Source organism: Rhinolophus hipposideros, assembly GCF_964194185.1.
Source record: "Rhinolophus hipposideros genome assembly, chromosome: 20".
In the NCBI taxonomy this organism is placed as follows: Eukaryota; Metazoa; Chordata; class Mammalia; order Chiroptera; family Rhinolophidae; genus Rhinolophus; species Rhinolophus hipposideros.
The window spans coordinates 11,895,623-11,918,615 of NC_138066.1; positions in this window are offsets into that span (position 1 = coordinate 11,895,623).

Here is a 22,993-nt window from a genome sequence, read left to right on the forward strand (position 1 = left end):
GGGTGTAAAATGCCAGGTCAGACAAGGAGACTCTTCTAGTCCTGCCCGTGAGGAGAGCAAGAATGGCTTCCCGGTCCTGCCACTGGAAAGGCATGTTGCAGAGAGCCAGATTGCTGAGGCAGGGGAAGGCTGGCAGCCATTGGAGCCACATGATAGAAGGTGCGTAGGCATCTCATTCCACATCCAGAAATGGGGTGCAAGGGCTGATTGGTCCCACATCTTTGAGAAATTCAGATGAAGAAAAGGCATAGGTTCTCTGTTACAAAGGTAAGATACATTTAGTTTGATCAAGTAATAAGGGAGAACAACAGTTGGAGTGATTTGAGACAGTGCTTATTATAATGTGTATTTTAATAAGCAGCCACATTTTTAGGGAACACTCTCATGGACTGTTTGCTATGGCCTAGAGCATCATGAGTAAGGGGGTGTTCTCAGGATTCAGACTATCTGGGCTAAGTCCTGACTCTGCCTTTCTTTAGTCATATGATCCTAGTCAGGTTTCTGAGCCTCTCTGGGCTTCCATTTCCTCACCTGTGAAATGGGAACAATGATAATACCTATCTCAAAGGCTACTGTAGGAGATTAAATGAGTCATACCCATAGCTCATGTATTCCTATGTGCCTGGCACATAGTACAGGTTCCATAAATGGGAGCTGCTGCCATTATCGCTGTGACTGTCATGTAGGATCTGCTGCTTGTGACGAGGGAAAGCCAGCCAAGTCAGATCCTAAGGCACCACCATTCCCTACCACCTAAGGAGGAAATAGCCAGCTTCTGCCGTTCATCTACAGTTCCCTGGCCTTCAGGGCTGCACTTGCCACAACCTGGAGTTCTCAGTGGGGCAGGGGATCAGGAGTGCACGCAGGGTTGTGAGAAACACAGCTTTGGAGAGCACTTGGAAGGAACAACCTTGGGGAATTTAAAGCAGAGATTCTCAAAGTTCAGTATGCAAGAGCATCACCTGGGGAAATGCACCGAAACGCAGCTTCCTGGCTTCAGTGGCTTACTGGGTGGGGCTGCAACATTTGCATTTTAACTGAACACCCGAAGTAGTTCTGATGCAGTTTCCTTAGGTGGCAGTTACCTGAGAGGTACAGCACGCGGGGTGCACGCCGGAGCTTCCCCACAGCGCTGACAGCCTCTGTGACTGAAGGAACTTTAGAGGTGCCGGTTTCTAACAGGGGTCCCCAGCTCCCTGACTCTGAGCTCAGCTAAGCCCTGACAAGAAACATAAATGGAGTCTTTGTTCTGTTCACAGAATGATCCGCATGCTGAGCCCTGATGTTTGCCGTGTATTTACTCTTAATACTTAGCACATTGACCGTGGCCCATGACCTCAGCCTAAATTCTAACTGCAGTCACAGATGATGCTTTGAGCTCAAACACAGACTAACCTTCGCTCAGCCATTTGACTCTCACATCGAGGGGCATGAGTGAGGGAATGTCATGGACCTGTGCAGGGTGTCCTCCTCCCCAACCCGAGGAGACTGAGATGAGTGCCCAGGGACCCCTTTGGTGGCCCCTGGGTGGGGGCGGGGGAGGTGCTCCGGAGCTTCGGGGCTGTGTGGCTTTTCAGGCCCTGCCTGCCCTGGCTACCAGCACCTCTGAGGCTAATTACCGCGCATCAAGCTTCCTTTCTTCCCCAAGGGCCTTCTCCAGATCATTGCCTCCCTGATTAATTCCTCAGAACAAAGCACGGGCACTTATATGGAGATTGAGTGGAAGATCCCAGAGGCCCTTCTCAGGGCTGCTCCCCAGGCCTTCCCTGAGTGCTTGCCCTGTTGAGGTGTGTGAGACACTGGGAGTCTGATGCCCAGAACCTGGCCAGAAAGCAGATAGCCTTCTGCCTCCGAGATGCTGAATTTGCTGGTGCTTGGGAGATAGTTTTACACTGGAGATTCTCGGTGAGTGACATCTGACATTCTGATTTAAGAGTTACTGAGTATTGGGTTAAAATCTGTCAGTCGTTGAAAATGGTTCTCCTTTACAAAGAAAAGATAAATATAGGATTTATCTTACCACCACCACCACCATCATCATTACCATATGATTACCTCATCATCATTGCTCTCTATGTGCACTATGGGAAAGTCCTTACCTGAATTATTTCATGTTTAAATACCAGAGGTAACTTTGTGTACACGAGCATCACTACTGACAGGAGAAGCCATGTTACTCCATTGAGTTCAGGACCAGGAAAGCAAGTTCCTCACTGACCTTGTAATTTTCCATTACTGGCCTCTGAAACATATGAAATCCACACAGTCACGCTTGTTTCCTTGACTGCAAGGAAATTCCAGAATTTCTTTCCATTGCTGAAGCTTTCCTCAGCAGGAAGTTTTTCATTATATCTTTCCTCTATCCATCTGCCTTTGTTTTTTGGTTATCAATTCGTGTTTTTTGTTTGTTTGTTTGTTTGTTTGTTTTTAATCTTCGTTTTCTGGCATTTGAGTCTGCACTACAAAGATAGACAAACTGATGTGTTGAATATTACTCTAAAGCCAATTTGTTAATTATGTTTGGGTTTCTCGTCTTCTGTGTTTCCCCGAAAATAAGACCTAGCCGGACCATTAGCTCTAATGTGTCTTTTGGAGCAAAAATTAATGTAAGACCCAATATTATATTATATAATGTTACGTTACATTATGTTACATTATACTATGTTAAAGACCCGGTCTTATATTATAGTAAAATAAGACTGGGTCTTATGTTAATTTTTGCTCCAAAAGATGTATTAGAGCTGATTGTCCTGCTAGGTCTTATTTTCGGGGAAACACCATAGTTTGGTGGAGTAAGTGCTTAACAGACTGACGCTCCTTCCGATAATAACCACAAACTCTAGGTAAAATATATAAACCCTGAAGGCTCTGAGGAGTGAATAAAAGCAGGCAGGTTTTGTAGGGTATTTGAAACTTGAAAGAAGGGACTGGCATGAGGTAAGTTTCCCATTTTTGACTTTTAATCTGAGGGAAACTGAAGCCATGATATAGCGTAGTGTAATGAGAAGTCTGAGAGAAACCACCATCTGTCCAGCCTGAAGAGCTGGAGGACAGAGCTGGAGGACAACAGCTGGAAAGTGAGGGGGGAATTCTGGAAAAGAGAAAATCAGGGAGGGGACCCCTAAACTCTGTAGATAAACTCTGCCCAAGTCTCTGGCTGACCCCAGATCCAAGCATGCATGGTTCAGACTCAAAGCAGCTTACAGCTAAGGCTGAAAGAAATGAAATTTTATCTGCTGTCCACTGCAAATGAGACAGTGTTTGTAGTGTGAGTCTAAGCATGTTAGACGTCTGTTGAACAAAGACATTAACACTCTTCAGAGTAATATGAAGAGTCCAGAGTCTCCACAACATTTAAATGCAAATCCACCAAATTTAGATGCAATGCAAAATTCTCTGACATACTAAGAACCTGGAAAGTGGGACCAATTCTCAAGAGAAAAGATAATTAATGGAGGACAAGTTTGAGATGACCTAGATATTGGAATTATCAAACAAAGTTATTACAGCAATTACAGAGGATGCCAAAAAAAATGGCATTTTTAAGAAAGGAAAAAACTGTATTAAAATTGTATTGCTCAATATATACCAATAACAAAAGATGAATACAAGTCATGTATACATTTTTTTTGGCACCCCCAGTATTACAAACATGGGAAATGTGCTTATAATGAATAAAAAGAAGGGAAATCGCAACAGAGATATAGAAGCTGTAGGAGAAGAACCAAATGTAAATTCTAGAACCAGAAAATAAACATCTAGAATAAAAAATTCACTGTGTGGACTCGACAGTACAATAGAGATAACAGAAGAATAAGTTAATAGATCAATAGAAACGACTAAATCTGAAGAATGGAGAAAAAAAGATTGGAAAAAAGTACTAGAGCTTCAGGCACTGATGGAGGCAAAATGAAAATCCTTAACATAGGAAAAATTAGAGCCCCACAAAGTGGAAGAGGGAGAAAATGGAACAAAAACTACTTGAAGAAATAATGGCCCCAAACTTCCCTTGTTGTAGGACATATATTTATAGATTTATTTATATGAGTAAATCCAACACAGAATAAATAAGAAGAAAACCATGCCTAGGCATATAAGAATTTAATTGCTAAAAGTAATATATCGACCAGAAGCATTTTTACTACGAGGAGTGTATTTTTTTAATGAACATGTATTAGGCATCTACTGTGTATCAGGCACTGTTTGGGTGCTGTGAACATAACTCCCTAGTGCTGAGAGCAAAGTGAGGTACTGAGTTGGCCTAAGATTGAGTTTTGTTCAGCAAGACAAAATTTACATGAAGAATACAAGCAGAGTACAACTAGAGTCTAGGACACAGAGATAATTCAAGAACACCAGACAGCCTTGAACTGAGCATTTCAGAAGAAGATCAAGACTTTTGGGGAAACAGATTGAAGGCCCTTGAGAGAAGAGACTTTAAAATATCCCAAACTCAGGAAATAAGGACTAGGGGATGGAGGTGTGTTCTAGTGCTAATCACAAGTAACTTTTTTTCATTTCCTCTCTAAGGTTTGAGTTTATCCAGTGGAAAACATGGCCCCTGGACAGGGAGGCCTCAAGGAAACTGTTAACACTTAGTAGATGAAAAGTAAGAATTGGTGTCCTGGAGCTTGGTGTTACCTGTTTAGGTAAAGAATGATGGCTGGCTGGTTCTGCAGAACTTGGGGAATGCTTGTCCTTGTGTGTGTGCAGATGTGTGTCCAGAGGCAGTGTGCTGGAGTGTGTGTGCATACACTCAGCTGGTTCATTCATCCACTCACTATTGTTTTAGCACTGAAGACGTGGACACACTGACGACACGGTGATGAACAAGTCAGACGAGGACGCTGGCCCTTTCTGCAGTCTGGCGGGCAGAGACAGAAAATAGACAAGAAAACACAGATCTTTTCTGATTATGAGGAGAGCGTCCTGGTTTGGCGCTATGACAGGGACTTAGGAGCTGGTAGTTTACATGGGAGGTGACTTCAGGAAGCAAACTTAGGAGGCAGGGAGACTGAGACAGGGAAGGGAGAGAAGCCAACAATATGTGTCTTAGTAAAGTCAATCCAGTGGGGACCCTCTGAGCGACAGTGGTGTCCCACTTAGATGTAGGAGCTGGGGATTTAGATGCTCCCACCCATCACCCACTGGTTCAGGGCTGTCTCCAAGGGTGCTAACTTCTCCATGCTCCTGGATCATTCTTGGGGGCACTAGACATGTTCTCTGGGCAGAGAAGCCCTTAGGCCGAGAAGCAGAGAGACCCAGGTCCTTGCAGAGCGAGAACTGTCTGCCTCAGCTGCAGGTGATCTCAGAGTGGGCCAAGACCCCACTCTCTAGCCAGCCATAGTAAGGACTTTGGATGTTTTTCTAAGAGCAAAGGTCTTCACAGAAGCTTTTAAGAAGAACGGTAAAATGAGCTTAATTTGTAAAATGCAGGAGAGGAGCAAATTCCTGGAGAAAGTAAGGGAAAATGGAGTCCAGGTCATGCTGGCCTCTGAGAGGAGCTGGACATGTCTTCATTGAGACAGGAGTGAGGGTCTCAGTAGGTCTGGCATAAGGAAGAGGAGAAAGTTTCTGTTGATGGTTTTCTTTACTTCCTCCTTGAGGAGTGAGGTGCCCTCATGGGCTGAAATGGGGATGGAAGGAGGTTAAAGGGGAGAAAATGTAGAGAACAATTTTTTCCATGTTGCCCCTTTCCCTACCCTCCCCCCCCATTTAAATTTTGTCGGAGGCATGAATTTAAAGTGCAAGGAATCAGTTCATTCAGAGTGATTTTTCTTCTTTGCCAACATTTTGCTGCCCTGGTGTTGGTGGACAGAAGTGAAATAATTACCTTCAACTTGGCTGGGGATTTGGCAGGTGAGCACAGCCCAGGATGGGAGTCCTGGGTGCTGGGGGCCCCAGAAAGGGGACATGATTTGCTCACCAGTGGAGTCAGGTTGGTGGCCATAGACCCAAGGCAGTGTGGTGTCTATGTTTTCAGGGTGAACTTGGCTTTGGTGATGGCATTTCCTTTTTTTGGGTTTATGCTCCACAACTGAAAATTCACTTATTTCCACACCATCCTCTTTCCACCTCACTCCCTCTCATCCGTTAGAAGAGCAACGGAGAACCAACCCAGAATACCTTTCTGAATGCAAAAGCCTATTTTGAACATCAAAATGTTTTCTGAACTTTAAGATGAGTTGTTTAATATCCATTGATTAAGAAGATATCTAATAAGAAACTATACTTCTGGGACATTTAGTAATTATATATTTCATGGGTATTATGTTAATATGTTCTCACTTTTCTAAGATTAAAACAGTACAGAGCAAACCACAGTAAGTTAAAATTTCCAGACCCAAGTTAAAGCTTAGTGCTTATTAATGAAGGATCACGTGCAGATAGCAAAGAGTGAACCAGTTCAATCATCCTGGGACTTACCATCTGAGCTGGACACAGACCTCTCTATCTCATCTTATGCCACCTAGTGGGTCAGCTTGATGTTTGACCCAACATTGGTCATAAAGAAATCACATCCCTCTCAGTAGTGGGTTAAATTTGCTCCTTAGAAGAGAAGGGACATGTGGCAGGGATACTTTGGAACCACCATCAGACATGACTTGTTAATCACAAGTATCAAGTCACATATCTGAGAAGCAGAGGATAACACATGGATCTGGGGCTATTAATTGGATATTCCAAGCAACAGGGCTTCATTCCTGACAAGGAGCCTGCTCACTCAGGGGTGTCAGCTCTCAGGGGCTCACGGCCTCGCCTTCCCTCAAATCTCAGAAAACGTCTCCAGCATGACCTCAAGAGGCTGAATACACAGTTTGCTTCAATCTTGGTTTGGGGCAAAACATTTCTTTCACACATGAAAGTCATCCTTCCTTTGCTTATTGTTTATTTTCCCTCCCCTACAGTCAACCAGTGTCAACATCTTGATGTTCATTCTTAAAGCGTCGTGTGTGTGTGTGTGTGTGTGTGTGTGTGTGTGTATAAACACAAGTGGTATCATACTATACAAATTATTTTTCAGTGTGATTTTTACTTGATGATATGTCTTGGACATTCTTCCGTGTCTGGACATGAAAGTCTACTACATTATTTTAGTGTGTGCAGAAAAGTCCATTGTTCCATAATTTATCTAGCTTCTCTCCTGTTGAGGTATATGTATGAATTCCCCAATCCCCTGCAGTTTTGCTATAATCTACCAGACTACAACTATTGTTGAATGTATTCTATCTTTGTGCCCATCATCAGTATTTCTTCAAGCTTGGGTTTCCAGAAGCAAAATTGTGGGGGTAAAGCGAATATAAATTTAAACACTGGTTGATGATGCCCAATGGCTTCCAAAAGACTTCCCAAGTTCACAGTGCTTCCAGCAGGTATCTGAAAGCATCTGATTCCCCATAGTCTTGGTAATCAATCTTTTACATTTTTGGCAATATAATGAGTGTGAAATCATACCTCATTATTGTTTTACTTTCTATTGCCCTGGTGATTAGTGGAAGCTGTGCATTTTCTCATACAATTATTGGCATTTGTATTTTTCTTCTGTGAATTGCCTATTCATGTAATTTGTCCAATTTTTATTGTGTTGTGTGTCTTTTTCATTGATTTGTATAAGATCTTGATGTATACTGGCTATAAATTCTTTGTGTGTTAAATGTGTTCATGTAATGTCTCCTAATTTACTGCTTGTAATTTAACTTTGTATTTAAGGTGTCATTTTTCAACAAAGTGTTTTAAGATTTTATGAGATTAAATATGTTAATCTTTAATATGTGGCTTCTGGGTTTTGTGCTTTGTTTTAGGAAAATCTTTTCAATACCCAATTATAAGAATTACTTTATAGTTTTATTCCAGCTCTTTTATAGTTTCTTTCTTTCTTAATTTAATTTAATTTTACTTTTTTACATTTAGCTTTATAATGTAACTGGGATTTGTTTTTGGTATGGTACAAGTTATGCATCTAATTTATTTTTTATATTTTCATTACAGTTGATATTCAGTATCATTTTATATTAATTTTAGGTGCACAGCATAGTGGTTAGACATTTGTATAATTTGAGAAGTGATCCTCTGAGAAGTCTAGTACCCACCTGGCACTATACATTGTTATTACCATATTATTGACTGTATTTTCTATGTTGTACTTTACATCTTCATGACTATTTTGTAACTGCCAATTTGTACTTCTAAATCCCGTCACCTTTCTCACCCAGCCCTCCAATCCCTCTCCCATCTGGCAACCATCAGTTGGTTCTCTACCTATGGATCTGTTTGTTTTGTTTGTTCATTGATTTTGTTTTTTAGATTCCCACGTATAAGTGAAATCACATGGTATTTGTCTTTCTCTGTCTGACTTATTTCACTTAGCATTGCTCCCCTTAGGTCTATCTATGTTGTTGCAAATGGTAAGATTTCATTCTTTTTTATGATTGAGTAATATTTCATTGTATACATATACCACCTCTTCTTTATCCAATCATTTATTGATGGGAAACTTAGGGTACTTTCATATCTTGGCTATTGTCAATAATGTTGCAATGAACATAGGGGTGCATATTGCTTTTCGTTTCTTTATTTTTTAATTAGCCATTTTATTTATTTATTTATTTATTTATTTATTTATTTATTTATTTATAAGAAGGGTGCAGCGCACAGTGGCCCATGCGGGGAACGAAATAGCAACGTTGGTGTTATCAGCACCACGTTCTAACCAACTGAGCTAACCAGCCACCTACATATATTTTTTAAATTAGTGTTTTGGATTTCTTCAAATAAATACTCAGAAGTGGAATTGCTTGTTCATAAGATAGTTCTATTTTTAATTTTTTGCGGCACCTCCATGCTGTTTTTCATGGTAGCTGTACCAATTTGCAATGGCACCAACAGTGTATGAGAGTTTCCTTTCTCCACATCCTCGTCACCACTTGTTGATTTATTGATGGTAGTCATTCTGACAGTTGTGAGTTGGTATCTCTTTATGGTTTTAATTTGCATTTCTCTGACTATTAGTGACATTGAGTATCTTTTCATATGTCCATTTGCCATCTGTACGTCCTGTTTGGACAAATATCTATTCAGTGCTTCTGCCCATTTTTAAATTACATTGGGTTTTTTTTTTTTGGGGGGGTATTAAGTTGTATGAGTCCTTTATAAATTTTGGATATTAACCCCTTATCAGATATATCATTGGCAGATATCTTCTTTCATTCAGTAGGTTGTCTTTTCGTTTTGTTTATGCTTTCCTTTGCTGGTTCCTTTTTATGTTTCCTATCTCCATTTTTATGTTTTCTATCTCTTTGTTAAAGTTCTCACTGAGTTCATCTTCTCTTCCCCTAAGTTCCTCGAGCATCCTTACAACCAGCGTTTTGAGCTCTGCGTCTGGTAGATTGCTTACCTCCATTTCATTTAGTTCTTTTTCTGGAGTTTTCTCCTGTTCTTTCATTTGGGACATGTTTGTTTGTCTCCTCATTTTGGCTGCCTCTCTGTGTTTGTGTCTATGTATGAGGCAGATCTGCTATGTCTCCCAGTCTTGGCAGAGTGGCCTTATGTAATAGGTGTCCTATGGGGCCCAAGAGAGCAGTGTCCCTGATCCCCTGAGTCAGATGCTCCAGAAATGTCCCTTGTGTGGGTTGTGTGTGCCCTCTGGTTGTAGTGGAGCCTTGGTTGCGGTTGGCACGTCAGTGGGCTCACTGGCTGTGGGGATTGGCCATGACCACAGTGTACAAGCTGCTGTGCCTGGGCTGATTCCATGGAGTGGGACTCACTCCAGCAGACTCTGGTGCCTGCTGAGACCACCCTTTGGGCATGCCACTTGTGGGGCTAATTGGGTAGTGCTCTGTTGTGGTCTGAAGCTGACTACTGGGTGTGTTGGTTCTGGGGCTTCTTGGGAGGGGCTCCTGTGCAGTCTAAGGTCAGTGCTGACTGTGACCAGCCCAGGACTACCTGGTAGGAGCTATAAAGTGATTCATGTCGGTAACTGCCTGTGCTGGACCTGGAGGCATGTGGGAAAGGCCACACTGTGAACCGAGAGTGGTTGCCACCAGTACTGGGCCTGGGGCAGCTCAGCAAAATGCCCAGTGCACCCCAAGGCCAGCTGCCACTTGCCAGCTGCCCATAAAACTCAGTTGCTGAGAGGGCCTTGGGAGTGCATGAGGTGGGTGTGGCAGAGTCTCAGGGAATCATCAGAGTGGAAGGAGTTGAATTCACCGGGCTGATGTAGATTCAGATTTGGCCATGTGGGCAGAAGTTTCAACACAGGAAAGTTGGCACCTGCCTGCTGGCTCTGTGTGAGGCGGGCTTAGCACAGGGACAATGGAGGCTGTCCCTCATTCCTCACCCTGCAGCCACAAAATTCAGTCTCTCCCTGTATGTCTCTGGCACCCGCTAGCCATTGTTCCTCTGCTAGAGCCCAGGGTGAGTGCCTGTGAATGAATGAGTCCATGTATGGGCCCTTCAAGAAGATGCCTGGTTTCTCAGTAGCTTTCCATTTGACCTGGAATCCTCAATGATTTTCACAACAAGATGTTGTGGGGGCTCCTCTTCCCCACACTGGTGTCCTGGGCCAGGGAGCCCAGTGTGGGGCTGGGGTCCCTCACTCCTCAGATGGGGGAGACCTCTGAAGCTGAGATATCGCTCCCAATTCTCAACTACTGCACGTGGGTGTGGGGCCAGCCCATTTCATGTCTCTGCCCGTCCTACCAGTCTCGAGCTGGCTTCTTCTTTATATCCTTATTATAGGACTCCCGTTCAGCTAGTCTTCAGATGGTTCTTGAACAGGTTGATTGTTCCATAATTTAGTTGTAATTTTGATGTGGTCATGGGAGGAGGTGAGCACAGTGTTTTCCTACTCTGCCATGTTAACTAGAACCTCATTTAAACTATTTTTTGAATAGTCCCTTCTGTCCTAGGGATTCAAAATGCTGTATTTAAAGCAAAGAATATTTTATCACTCACTATAAATGCATGTATTAAATTATTTAAAGTAGAGCACTTTGAACAATTCCTACTTTTATTATCGTTGTCATTATAGATAAAATTGCCATATATACACAAAACTGTGTGTAGATCTATTTCTTGTGTGCAATCTATGAGTATGTGTTCATCTATCTGTTTCACTCAGTTTGTGATGCTAGAACAGAATCCATACCGTAGAGTGAGTAGCTTAAAAACAGAAATTTATTTCTCACACCTCTGGAGGCTAAAAAGTTTGAGATTAGGATACCACCATGGTTGGGTTCTGATGAAGCCCTCTTCCTGGTTCACAGATTGGCTGTCTTCTTCCTGTGTTTTCACTTGGCAGAGAGCAGAGAGAGAGGAAGCAAGTTTCCTTCTGTGTCTTCTTATAAGGACACTAATCTCATCATGATGGTTCCACCTTCATGACGTAATTACCTCTCAAAGGCACCATTTCCAAATACCATCACACTGGGAATTAGCATTTCAACATATGAACATAGGAGGGAGGGACACAAATATTTAGACCATAGCACTATTCCTGTGCTTCACTACATCATTTAAATAAATATAGCATTAATATTTTTCTCACCTTCATCTGTACAAATTTCCCCTCATTTTATTTTTCAGAATTTTCTTAAATATATTCATACATACATTATTTCACCTCTATTCTTCTGTTGGTTGGAAGTTATATACAACTCTCTTAGTCTTTAATGATCTCTCTAGATTACAATGTGCTTCATTGACTTATCAAAGTCTCATTTTGACTGGTAATTTTATTTTTCTCCTGTACCAGGTAAGGACCTTAGGACAGCTTTACTCCATTTATTGCTGTCTTGACTCATGTGGTATTTTGTGTATTTTAACTTTATGAATATTTAAAATCTCACAAGGCAATATTATTAGTGTTCTATATAATTGATGTTCATTTTGATTTATCTACAAATTTCCTTTTTTTTCCTCTTCATTCTTCATTTCCGGTGTTGCACTGGGGATAATTTTTCCTTCAGTATTTTCTTTAGTGCAAATTGGTTAGTGGTGAAGTTTATTGGTTTCTGCTCTTCTGAAAATGTCTTTATTTCAATTTTGTTCTCGAAAGGTAATTTCACTGGGTTTAGAATTCTAGATTGGCAGTTATTTTCTTCAAGTACCCTAAAAATACCATTCTTCTGTTTTCCGTTATTGCTGTTGCGAAGTCAACTATAAGTCTAACTGTTGTTAGAAGTAATCTGTTTCCACTCCCACCTTTACCTATTTTTAAGCTTTTCTCTCTGTCTTTGGTTTTCTGTAGTTTCACTACAATATGTCTGAATGTATATTTATTTTTATTTATTTTGCCAAAGGGTCACTGGGTCTTAAATTTATGGATTGATTTTTTTTATTAGTTTTGGAGATTTTAAAGCCATTTTATTTGTTCAAATATTGTTTCTGATCTAGTTTCTCTTTACTCTCCTTCTAGGACTCCATTTAAACCTATTTTAGTCTTTCTAATTGTGTCTCCTATGTCTCCTACCCTTTGTTCTGTAATTTCCATTTTTCTGTTGGTGCTTTATTTAAATATTTTCTTTTGATATATATTTCAGTTCAAAAGGCACAAACTTTCAGTTATAAAATTAATAAGTCCTGGGGATGTAATGTACAACATGATGCCTATAGTTAACAATATTGTATATTTAACAGTTGCTAAGAGAGTAGATCTTAAAAGTTCTCATCACAAGAAGAAAAATTGTAACTATGTGTGGTGATGGATGTTAACAAGACTTACTGTGGTGATCATTTCATATATATATATTCATTGTTTTGCACACCTAAAACTAACATAATATTTATGTCAATTATATATCTCAAATAAAAGAATGTTACATTTGTCCAAATGTTTTTCCACCCTCAATTGAGATAATCTTATATCTTTATTCACTTACTTTATTAATGTGACTTATAATTACAGATATTCTAATATCAAATTTTTCCTACATTTTTGGGGAAACATTCTTCTTGGAGATAATGTAATAATCTAATACATTAGTGCATTTGCTATACTAATGTATTCTTTAAAAATTTTGCATTTAAGAACTCAAATGAGATTGGCTTGTAGAATTTAGGGGGGGGCATTATATTCATTCAGTTTTGGTATCATGGTTATGCCAAACCTTATGAAATGAATGGGGGTGGAATATTTGGTGTAATTAGGTATTTTTTGTTTTTTCAGGATCTTGGTGTAACTGGCCCAACTCCATATGGGGTGGTACCTATTTGGGAGGTAATTGTTGACTATTATTTCAATTTCATCCACAATTTGTTCATTCGGAATTTCTATCTCTGCTTGAGTACATTTAGGTACTGAAAGTACATTTAGGTAATTTTCCTAGAAATTATTTTATCTAGATTTTAAAATTTATTGCATAAAGTGATTAGTGTTCTCTTACAGTTTTAAAAGTCTTTCCCATATCTTTACTAGGTATATTTATCATTTAAAATATTATTTATTTTGCCTTTTCTGTTATTTATTCATTGCAGTTGGAGATTTGTATATTTTATCGCCACTTTAAAGACAGCTTTAATTTTACTGATCAAGCCCAGTTTTGTTCTGTTTTGGTTTTGTTTTTATATATTATGCTATTATGTACTATGGCCAGAGAGAAAATATTTTAGCACATTATTTTTGAGATTTTTATTTTGATGGTCACATTTTAATTTTCGAGTTATTTAGTTTTAAAGGGATCCTTTATTCCTATTTAAAAACTTGTTCTGAGTGCCGTTTAACTCATAGCTCATCAGTTTGTAGAGTTTGATTCCTCTCTTTCATAGTGTTGGGTTTCCGTACAGACTCGGTGAATTTCTGCTGTGTTTTCATAACCAGAAATACATGCCTATTGTGTTTCCCCTGGCCTGCCTGTGTGCTTACGAAGGAGGGGTGGGAAGTACTCAGTAGGGAGAGACTGGCTGGTAGCATGTTTTCCTGGGTATTTAGGTTCTCATTCTTCCTAGTGGTCAGTACCATCCAGGGTCCCCACTGGACACTCTGGACAAAGCTTTACACTCATGGCTTCATTTCTGTCTGTCTTAGGAGAAGGAAGGGGCCAGTCTGGCTGCCCTAAGTGCTGCTCCCATAATAACCCCTCTCTGAATGACCAGGCTTCACTCTCTCTTCTGATACCTTTGAGTTTAGATTTCCCTGGAACAGCATCTCCCTTCAAAATGGTATTTTTCTTCAGCAGTTTTCCTCTGATTAAGTTTCTTTTCAGACCAAATCCTGTCTATTTTCTTTTAAATGTTCTCACCATTTCTGAAGTGCTAGTATCACTTTCTGTTGTTTTCCTGGGCTATTATAAATTTTAAACATTGTTTTATTTCATTTTGGAGAATTGTATATGGCCACGTTCACTACTACAAATGCAACTGTACTTTTAAATAAATCCATGTTTTATTAACCTCAAGCACCCATGAACACTTGAAAAATAGTTGTATCTCTATATAAAAGTTATATGAGATGTATCTGATTTATCACTTATATGAATTTTTCTGTGTTCAGAAAATATTTAGTACCTCTATGAATTCAAGACTTCCCAATGGTCTGTGGTCCACAGGTTGAGAATAATGTGCTAGACAGACAGGACCAATGGGGCCGCCACATGTTAGAATACTAAGATAGGTAAATCTGGAAATGAATATAGTCTATTCGTCACTGTCATGTTCTCTTCTGAGATTTATCAATTTAAAAATTAACTTCTGGATGTTAATGTGGACTATATACATTTTTGTATGGGTGGTGGGAAAAGTGATGTATATTGATGAAGATAAGAAAAAATATGGTTGCTGAATTTGGGTTGGTTGTTTTAAGCCTGTTTGTATAACAAAGGTTAAATATGATATACCTGTTGGGGTCTGCAAGATCATCTCCAGGTTTGATTTGCTAGGAGGACTCACAGGATTCAGCAAATGATTATACTCACTGCTGTGGTTTATTACAGCAAAAGTATACAAAGAAAAGTCAGCAAAGGAAAAGTCACATGGGGCAAAGCCTGGAGGAAACCAGGCGTAAGCTTCCCAAAGTCATCTCCCAGTGGAATCACACAGGATACTCTTGATTCTTCCCATAATGAGTTGTGACAATGTGTGTGGCATATCTACAGGGAAGCTTATTAGAGATTCAGTGCCCAAAGTTTTTATTGGAAGAGCCCTCTGCCTAGCATGTACCAAAGTTTCAGCCTCCCAGAAGGAAAACAGGTGTTCATCCAAAACCATATTGTTTGTGCAAACGATTTAGGCATAGGGAGTCACGCTTATCTTTTAGGGAACGTTTTATATCAGTGTGAGGAGCTGTTTACCATTCAAGTTCCCAGAGGCCAGCCAAGGGCCAACCTTGCCAGCAGGGCTTTCTAAGGATAGCAGTCTCAGCTCCACTATGTGTGATGTCTTTTCTGCACAATTTCTAACTTTTGCTTTTGAAAAGAAGTGATGGAACAAATAATAGATTATTGACTAAATCTATAAGTTCCCCCTCCCCTTCTTTTTCCTACTCACAAACCAAGGACACGTCAGTTAATGACATATGCGATTCATGGGATGTACTTTGACAAACATTTATGCCACTAAATGCTGGGGCTGCAAATACCATGAGACTCACAAACCCCAAACCATAGTTCTTTGCTGAGATGTGCAGTTGCCAATCCTTCTATCCAGCCCTGAGACTGCCTAGGACCTGAGAGTCATTTTTCTGGGAAGAGCTGGATTTTCAGTTGAGACTTTTATTGACTTTGACGATCGGAGGCTCAGAACCATGCCATCTCAGGAAGGATACAGGAGCTTATGGAAACTGTCCAGCTTGAACTGTTTGGGTGAGATTCATCTGCCAAGAGTGGCAGGCTTATTTCCCCTGGCAATTTTTTATGTTTCATTTGGTTTTATTTCACTGTTTGGGAAAGATTTTCCCCTGATGTTTTTTTTTGTTTGTTTCTGTTGTTTATTTTTATCTGCTAAGGTGGTGGTGGAAATACCAAGTGGCATGAAAGAAATGTACACAGGGGCTGTGAGGAAACCGAGGTCCTGGAAGAGCCCTTTTGTCCTGGTTTGTCCCCAACACCGTCACTGGATCCCACACAGTGCCTCAGGACAGATGGTATGGCCACATATTAGAATACTAAGGTAGGTAATTATGGAAATGAATATAATCTGTCACTATAATGTTCTCTTCTGAGATTTATCAATTTAAAAATTAACTTTTGGATATTAATGTGGACTATGTAAATTTTTGTATGGGTGGTGGTAAAAGTGATGATGTATATTGATTAAGGTAAAGAAATATAAGAGGTCTGACAATTATGTTTGCGAACCTGTTCCAACGATGTTGCTAACCCTTTTTTGATATCAGAGGGACTATTCATTATGCATTTGTACCAACTGGACAAACAGTTAACCAAGTTGACTATTTGGAAGTGCTGAAAAGGCTGCGTGAAAAAGTTAGATGACCTGAACTTTTCGCCAACAATTCATGGCTTTTGCATCACGACAATGCACGAGCTCACACGGCACTGTCTGTGAGGGAGTTTTTAGCCAGTAAACAAATAACTGTTTTGGAACACCTTCCCCAGTCACCTGATCTGGCCCCCAATGACTTCTTTCTTTACTCAAAGATAAAGGAAATATTGAAAGAAGACATTTTGATGACATTCAGGACTTCAAAGGTAATACAACGATAGCTCTGATGGCCATTCCAGAAAAAGAGTTCCAAAATTGCTTTGAAGGGTGGACTAGGCGCTGGTGTCAGTGCATAGCTTCCCAAGGGGAGTACTTCAAAGGTGCCCATAGTGATATTCAGCAATAAGGGATGCAGCACTTTTTCTAGGATGAATTCACAAACTTAATTGTCAGACCTCGTATGTTTGCTGAATTTGGGTTGGTTGTGAACTGTGGTCTTGCATTCTATGATCATCAAGAAACAACTCACTCTGAGCTCCCCTAGGTCCTGGGTTTCTTATTACAGGAATCAGACTTTGGAGGGACCCGGAATAGAGGAGAAGTCAGGCCCAAGATTTCTCAGTGCTGCTACTGAAGCTTGGAAAGGGGTTTTCAGTGGGGGATGCTGGACCAGCCCAGCAAATTACTCCAGGATAAGAGGTCAAGTTGCAGCTATAAAGCAGAAGGAAAGGCAATGGGGCCGGGGCCAGGAAACCTGAATGAAGAGGAAGCACAGGGTTAGGTTCCCCCAACACACTTGGCGAGAAGCAAAACAAGAAGTGCTTGCAGAACTAAAGTCTGTTTCCCTGCTCCTGGAAATTCAGTGTTGATCTGTATTAAGAGTGTGGGTGGGTGCTCTTTGGTGATCCCGGGCGAGGTGGGAGGACACAGTGCTCCTTCATGGCCTTTCCTGGGATAGGCTGGTAGATTTTGTTCTAAGTGTATACTTCTGTTGTGTCTGCTTAACAGTGCTGGTGGGAACAGTCCAGGCCTGGCCAATGAGGACAATTGCAGGGCACATAGGCCCAACATCAATGAGACAGATGGCTCATTCGGAGATTCTCACTGTGGTTTTTAGACATTACCGGTGTCACATGTGCATTTTGGTTTATTTCTAAGTTGCTTCAGGCCCTGTAGTGGTCATGGGATATGATGCCATAAGGGATTTTTAAATGAACTTTCAGTTTGAGGAAATTTTGGGTGTAAGAGTTAGTCTGTAATTTAGGAGTCAGATAAAGGTGAGGGGTTGGGTCATGATCTGGTGACGGGTTCTGAGAAATATCCCAAGGCTCTTATCTCAGTCCACTGAGATCATGGGGTTATAATTGTGTTTAATAGAATGGTGAGTTGCAGAAAAGAGGTGAGTGGATATTGGGAACTAGTGGCTGGAGTGGGGTGGTGCTTTTCAGACGAGCCAGGGAGAGAGAGTGGCAGTGGGGTAAAGCACCTCTTCCATCTCAGGTGCTCTGTGCCAGCCCATTACCCCGCTGAGCTTCTTTTTCTTTAGCTGTAAATGGGGGATAATATTTGTACCTACTTCTCATAGGGAAGAATTGTTATCAGGATGGAGAAAAAGCAGGCACGGGAAGCAGTTAGCCTAGGGCCTGGCCTACAGTGATTGCTTTTCTGCAAACTCATATTGCTCCTTTTGTTATTACTATTACTATTGCTATTACTCCTGCAGGCTCTTACCAAGAGTGAGGCTGATGCTGTAGAGTCAGGGCGGGAAGTCATGACTAGGAGAGTGAGGGTCAGACCTTTCTGGGAGAGAGGGATTTGATCCTTTGCTAGGCCAGCTGGGGAGAGAGATACCTGCCCAAGGAGAGAGGAATATAATACTCATGCATTTCCCTCTCCAGAGTCTAGATTAGTCTGGGGCTCTTGGGTCACGGAGGACCTTTCTTATCCTGTTAATCTGAGGGTTTAGTCAGTTACCTGTGGGCCTCTAAGAACTGAACAAAAGCAAATGCAAACTTTCAGGACGTCTGTGCTGAACTGCTATGCAATTACACTTTTCTACTATGTCTCTGACTCGGTCACTAAGTCAGCAGCTATCTATCTGTCCTAAATGCGCCTACCCCTGCCCCCCCCCAAAAAAAAAATCCCAACCTACAATACAGAAGTTGGCCGTTGTTTTTGCTTTACTTGAACTTTGACTTTCAGAGTTGCACCCCCCCATAATAAATGGAACATTGTGCAGATTCATGTGTGGGGTAGCCACACAGAGTCAGCTGCATGCTGGTACCTTTGCTCCTTAGAGCCTCTTCTGAAAACAGCTGCCGATGATCTGCTAGAACCAGAATCAGATCAGATCTCTTCTCTGGTCAAAATCTCTCCCCTCGACTCTCAAATGCTCCATCCCAACACCTCTTATTTCCCCCGCCTGCTTTGTATTTTCTTATTAGCACTTATCACCATCTAACATTATGTATTTTATGTCATTAGTTTAACATATGTATTCGTTTTCCAAGGCTACTGTTAACAAATTAGCACAAACTTAGTGGTTTAAAAGAATACACATTTATTATCTTATGGTCCCAGAGATGATAAGTGCAAAATGGACCAAAATCAAGGTGTCCACGAATGACCTCCCAGTTCATAATTCTTTGGAGACTGAATCCTACTTTCAAATGCCCAGGGAAAAGTCTGGTCAGCTCAGCCAAGCCAGGGGGCCAGGTGTGAATCGTCAGTCAGTGGGTGCCAGCAGATGGAGCGTGCTCCTGTGTTTCCCCGACTTCATCCACCTGAGTTCCGAACAGCACACCCCCTTCGATAAGACTTTCCCAATTGCAGTGGCACCCAATGTCCCTGTATCTTTAGATGGGAGAGATGCAGTATGCTCCAGTCGGAGCAGGAATGGCCCATCTGCTGTAGTTTGCTGCTTTTTGAGAAGCATGACTTCTTGGTGTTCTGAAGACCTCAAAGTCAGAACTCTCTGCCTCCAGGTCATGGATAGAAGTCCCACAGAGGCTGCTAAGGTCAGGTCATAGGCCAGTCAGAAGCCCAAATGTGTTTGCTCAACAGATGGCTTTTGTGATGAACTCCAGGTCCTAAGGACCTTACCAGTTGGGAATTAAGAAGTTCTTTGAAATTGAAGAATTGAGACCAATCACACAACTGTGCAAAATAACCAGTGATGTTATCTAGAAGCTACCACTCCTGCTAGTAGAACAGAAATTTTTCAGTGATGCCAGGTAGTGGGGCCAAGGAGTGGCATTCTCTCCCGAAGCCCACATTTACCAGGTTCCTTAAATCAATAGCTTGAGAAATTTAGATTTCTTTCAGTAGATTTTCAACCTTTGGTCTCAACAATTTCTTCTGTAATTTTCTTGGGGCCCCTGGGAAAATCAACGCCTTCAGGTCTCAGTTTTTCCAGGGTGGGGAACGGGAAGTTACCCCTATGGCCCCCTCCAACTAGATTGACTGTGATTTTGTGACAAGAGTCCGGGGTCAAGGGGGATTGATGAAAAAGTTTCCATGACTGAAGATGGTTAGGAACCTTGTGCGGCTGGATCTGTGCCTCTCTTTGGTCTGTTTCGTGTTCACATCTCAGCTTTTTAAATCATCCTTGAGCAGGCCCTGTGGGGGTCTACTGCAGGGACTCCATCTTACTAGTCACCTTTCCCTGATCATCGTCTGTTCATTTGGGTTCTCTGCTTTGATATTTGATTTGACTGATGTTGATTGACATAGAAGATGCAACCTGGGTGGGTCCATAGGGAAAAAGTCCTCTTAGGTGTTGCTGCTGGCCCCCTCTTGTGGATGGGCCTGCCTTCAACTTGTCAGGATCTTGGAGGACCAAAAATTATTTTTGCATATTCTAAGGGTGAGAACGATCCAAAAATTACTGGGAAGCCCAGCAATAAAATCAGAGTTCTACAATTAGAAGTGTCCTTAGAGTAAGTTGGTTCAACCTTCCCATGTATGCTAGGAATTTCTGCTCCATCATCCCTATGAGGTGGTCAGCGAACCTCTGTTTGCACAGCCCAAGTGATGGGGAGCTTATTACCACCTGAAAAAGCTCATTCTATTTTTAGACATCTCCGATAATATCAACTTGTTTCATCTACAGAACTGAGATTGGTTCCCTTTAGGGGCCATCCACCTAAAGATAAATCTTGGGTCACCAGTTTGATCCCACAGAGATCTATAGGCTATGTAACTGGTTCATGCGAATCTTCTTGTCTCTAGGTTAAAGAGTCCCCAAAGCACCAACTTTTCATTTAAGCACATGGCTTTCAGTTTCTTCCTCATCTTGGAGAGTCCTTGGAGAAATCTCAGTCATGAGCTGAGTCACACAAAATAAACAGTGGGGAGCTTCTTCCTGAATCTGAAATGCCTTTAGGAAGAGTGTTCACTCACAGGTATTTGCCAAGGAGGGAGAGGGTTGTTTCAGCTGCTTGGGAGTATCTGGATCACATAACTTGTTGAAAAAGTTCTGAACCTTTGGGCCAGAATGAATGTCCCATTTGTTATCATGTCTTTCCAGGGCCCTTCCTATAGAATGTCAGAGCAAAAGTAGCCCTCAGAGATCATCTGCTTTAACCTGTTATCCCATTTTACACATGGGGACAACTGAGTCCCAGAGAGAGGAAGAGGTTTGGCCAATGTCATTCAGTGGAAGAAAAAATTGGAGCCCAGATCTTGTGGTTCTCAGGTTCAGTGAGACTACATTTTATCTGAAAGAAATACTAAAGATCCCTACGTGTCTTTGGTTGCTGTGGTCCTCAGAGAGATTTTCCCCCTGGAAATTACCCGTTCTTTCCATTGTGATTTCCTCATGCTGATCCTTTGTCTCCACCCTGAGCTCAGGGGTCACAACCCCCACCCTCATCTCTGGGACTCAGCCCCTTCCTAATTCATGACTCTAAGACTTATCGCCACAAAGATAGGATGAAAAGAAAATCTGTTAATATTCAAGCAACTTTGCTAAACAAGCAACTCTTTCAGGGTGACTATTTATTGCTATTTATGATGACAGATTATCTTTCTGATTTCCCCCAGCACAGGTCTCCAGAGGAAATTAGATACAGTACTTTCCTTAAGCAGGGCCAGGAGAAAATGTTTCTATAAATACTTAACAACTTGTCAAGGGAGGTTACAAATATTGGCACGTCCTTCACAATGTCATGTTGGTTATTGAAGCTGTTGTAAGGAATCAGGATGGTTTATTTTCTTCCTGCTCCGAGGTAGTGCTACATTTTCTGAGGTCAGAGGAGGTGCTTCTAAAGGCAGAAGCTGCAGGTCCAGACCGAAGGCCAGGATCCTAGCATCTCCTAGCATTTGTCTTTTCATGGCACTATTAAGAGTTTGGGCTTAGAGGTCAGAAATCTGGGTGCACTGACTCCACTGTTTCCCAGCACAGGACCATGGGCCAATCCTTTAGCTTCACAGTACCTCAGTTTTCTCTTCTGAATGATGATGACATTACGATTCATTACAAGGTGTTTCAGTGAGTATGAAAATCTCCGATGTGATGAGTAATCTGCAAATACAGATCTTGTTCTCTCTTCCTTCCAGTCCAAGACCTCCCTCATTAGCAGATATGGATTACACTAAGCTCCATTGTCTTCCATGTTGCTTAGGAGAAATTTGACAATAACAAGTATAATAAATGATGTTAATAAAAGCTAACATATCTCCATCTCTTACAATGTGTCAAGCATTGTTCTAAGGGCTTCATGTGGATTTCATCATTTAATCCTCATAGCAACCTTATAAGGAGGATATTAGTAGTATCCTTCTTTTACAGAGGAGCAAACTGAGGCAGAATAATGGGCTCAGGACCACACAGGTGGAAGGTATGCAGCTGAGATTACCCTCAGACACTCAACTACCCAGCTATGCGGTCTCCAAAGGAGCTGGCTCCTTGTGCTTTGTAGTAACTTCTCTCCTCAGTACCTTTAGGAATTTTCTCTTTGTCCTATATGTTCTGAGTTTTATTATCATGGGTCTGGTACAGATTTTTTATTTATCCTGTTTACCACTTGGTAGAATTTTTAGATCTGGGACTCATGGCTTATTTAAGCTCTGTGAAATTCTCTGCTGTTATCTCTTTAAGCACCGACTTCTCTGTTATCTCCATGTATCCTTCTGGAACTCCTATCAGATCTATATTGAGGCTTTTGGAGTTGCTTTTCATGTCTCTCAACTTTTCTTTCATATTTTTAAATCTCTTTTCTCCTTCTGGTTATGTTCTATTTGATCTCTGTGTTCTCAGTTTTCCTTTTCAGTTATGTTCCACATTCTGGTCAATTTCTTGATTGAGTTTTAACATTTCATGAACTCTCTATTTCATTTCTAAGATGTCTAATTGGTTCCTTTTCATAGCCACTTCCTTTTTATTTCATCATTCTATTTCTTGTGTCATAGGTGTGGTTCTTGACCTATTTAAATTTATTACCATGTTTGCTTGTTACCTCCATAGTCCTTTTGGAGGGTTTTGTTTGGTCTCTTTTCTCTCAAATGGCAGTGATTTTACGGGTGTGGAGTTTGTTGTTAGTCCTGAATGCTGGCATTTTTCCTCAGTGCTTTGTGCCTCCTGATTTTGAGTTCACCTGCTGCGTCCTGAGCTGGGCTG